The following is a 3249-nucleotide window of genomic DNA, read 5'->3' on the forward strand; positions in this document are numbered from 1 at the left end:
TGTGCAAAGGTCCCGGGGCTTTTTGGCTTGAGAGGGACCCTCACATCAACCCACCCCGAGGGTCGCAGGCAGAGTGGGGGAGATGGGGGGGGGTCCTCCACCCCAGGGCCCGAGCCGACGGCCATCCCCTGCTGTGCCAGCTGGCCGGGACCCCCACGGTCCGGCCAGGAGGCCTGGGGGCCGGTCAGCACCGGCCCACACTCTTTGGTGCCAGGTGGGCTTTGAGAGGCCTGGGGCTGGGGAGGAGGGCTCAGGTGAATCCAGGGGGCCTCCGTGCCTGCCCCGGCCGCCCCTCTGCCCATGAGCTGACTCAGAAGGGCCTCCAGCGCAAGGTGGGGATTCACTGGGACTGGCCTTACAGCTGCTGAGGTCTGAAACTGTAAAAGTTTATGTAAACAATGAGATAAATATATTAGTATCTTTTTTCTGAGCCCATTGAGGTTCCATACTCATTCAAAATGTGCTTTGGTTTAAAAAATAGGTTTTGTGAATTTGGGTATGAGCTTTTTTTTTCTTTTTTTTTTTGTTTTGTTTATCCTCTCTTTCCTACATGACATCTGCTATTTTCTCTGTTTCCTGTTTCTCCGAAACATTCAGGAATTAAGTGACTAAAGCAGAGAACTGTAAGCCGCCCTTGGCCTCCAACAGCCTAATTTCCTTGTGAGGCTCTTAACAAATTTCCACGCACACACTCGCAAGCACACACTCCACATGAAATCAAAGGGAAAAGAAAACAAAACCAAGTGTTGTGTTAGTCCCACCCCTCCCCACAAACCCTTAAAATCTTAAATAGGAAACTAGTGTTTTGCTTTCTTGTTAAAATACAGAAAAGGCTCGATACAATACTCAGGTGGGTACAATACTATGTCGCACGAACGTCGTTGAGTGAGGGGCCTTTGCGCCCAGTCCCTGAAGTTCTGCAAATGAATCACCTACTCTCACGGGTCACCTCATGAATGTAGCCGCCCACAGCCCAAGAGGCCACACACAGGCCGGGCGCGCGCATGCGTACAACTCCCGTGCGGTACAGACTTTGTGTCGTGTGGCTTAAGTGCTGACGGAGTGGGGTGGGGTCGGGAGGGCGGAGAGGCCTGGAAAGGACCCTGCCCCCTTCACCTGACTTCGGGGAACACGAGACCCTGGGTCCGGTGCTCCTTTCCCACCCAGAGGGAGTTAAGACCCAACTTGGGGCTCGGGGCGCCTTGAGATGGGCTCAGCCGGGAGCCCTCACTTGCAAAACACGCCCTTCACCATTCGGGTCCCTGAACTCAGGCTGTTTTCAGCTGGAGGGTCTCTGGAGGGGTGAGGGTTGAGGATGACTCTAGAATTTTTTGGTCTGAACTTAAAAGTAGAAAGAAAAAAAAAATAAAAAGCATGAAGCAAAATGAAGACAAAGCCGCTGGCCCAGCCCTGTGGCTCCAGTCAGCCAAGGACAGCAGGGACAACCACAGCGACCTTGGTCTGGCCTCGCGAGCCTGACCCCTGGCCCATGGAAGGGTCCTGAGGCTGGCAGAGAAAACCCACAGTGAGGGGCGAAGGGTGGGACTCCAGACAGGGCCAAGCCAATTCGTGGCAGCCAGCCTCTTGCCAGAGCGGCCAGGACTGCCCTGAGAAGGTGCCAAAGCAGGGCAGGCCCCCTCCCTGTCCCCCAGGGGGGTATACATCACTTTGGTCAGTGCCTCCCCGTGCCTCTGCACTAGCCTGGCAGGGGCTGCTGCTCTCCCAAGCTCCGGCTCTCGCAGGCCCAAGGGCAGGATGGGGGGGGGCTCACTTCCACCTCATCCTGGCCCTGACAGGGAGCTGCAAGGAGCTGGCTCTGGCAGTGAGGCTCCATGCCCTGATGTCCCATGGGGCTGGGGCTGAAGCACTCACCGCCCCCCCCCCGCCCCCGCAACCCAGGCCCAGATCAGAAGCACACACCGGCTCCCTGACGCTCAGCGACACTCAGAACACCTGCAGGTGGACACGGCAAGCGGCGCGCTCTGGGCCGCAGAGCCCCTCGTGAGCGCACTGGGGGAGCCCAGGAGGCTCACTCACACGCCAGTCTTCCTGCGCACACTAACAGGAAGAAACTGAGTGTCCCGGCCTCAGCTGCCAGCCACCAACATACTGTTCTTGTGGATTCAAGAGGTAGCAAAAGGTCAGAAGTCTCTCCACCTTGATCGGTAAGGAAGGAAGGAAAGCTCAATTATCTGTCCACGTGCACCGCGCACACTACACACAAACACACAAACACACACACACACACACACACACACACACACACACACACACAGAAAATGAAAAAGAAGAGTACCGACGGCTCTGGCATGGAGTCCAGCCTCCCCCCTCCCCCCCCACAAATCCCAGACCTTCCAGTTCAAACATTCACATAAACGTTACACTGGTTTTTCTCTTAATAAAAAAGAAGTACCTCTAAACAAAGAATATTCCTCAGAAACTATAGGAAAATCACTCTCTCTCCTGAGGCAGCCGAGGCGGGGCTCGGGGCCCAGGGAAGCCTTTGGCCAAGAAGGGCTTCTGGGGCCTGGAGGGGTGGGCACCCCTCAGCCCACAGCCGGGGCGGGGGCGGGAGGGGCAGCTGCCCCTGTACATTCAGTCTGCAGACCCAGGCTCAGCCCTGAGGGGCCGGGAGGAAAATAAACTCTTGTTGGTTTTGGTTTAAAAAACAAAATTCAAAAAGAAAAAAGGAACAGATCAGTAGGAATAACAGCAACATAGGCCCAGAGGGCTCTTTAGCTGTGGAGAGGTAGGCGGTGGGGGCCCCCTGACTGTCCCAGCGCCAGTGAGCAGTGACCCCTGGCTTGAGGAAGGAGGGCTCTGTCCCCTCCCCTCCGGCACCGCTCCCCAAAGAGCCAGGGTGGCCCGCACACAGACAAGCACTCGTGCACGCACACAGACTGCGCCCCTGGCCACGGGGCAGCCCCGCTCCTCCCCAGCGGAGGGAGGCCCCCACTTCCCCCTGCTCTGACCCGGCCTGCGGGAAAGGGGCATTGAGACCCCTGTGACCCACTCCCACAGGCCCTGCAGCGCCCCTCTCGGGGAGCCGGGGGCCAGGGCAGAATTGGGAGGTAGACTGCACACCAGCAATGCGCACTCGGAGCTCGGGCCTGTCGGCTTCCCTCCTCTCGCTTCCCTTGGTACAGACTTGTCCATTAAAGCTCTGGGTTCGGGGGGGGGGGGGGGGGCGGGGCTGGCTGCAGGTGCCACCAGGAGCCACCCCCACAGGACCTGGGGGTCCCGGCCCCT

This window comes from Eumetopias jubatus, unplaced genomic scaffold (genome assembly GCF_037043125.1).
Source record: "Eumetopias jubatus isolate StellerSeaLion01/CBP00866 unplaced genomic scaffold, mEumJub1_p1.0 scaffold_16, whole genome shotgun sequence".
Lineage (NCBI taxonomy): Eukaryota > Metazoa > Chordata > Mammalia > Carnivora > Otariidae > Eumetopias > Eumetopias jubatus.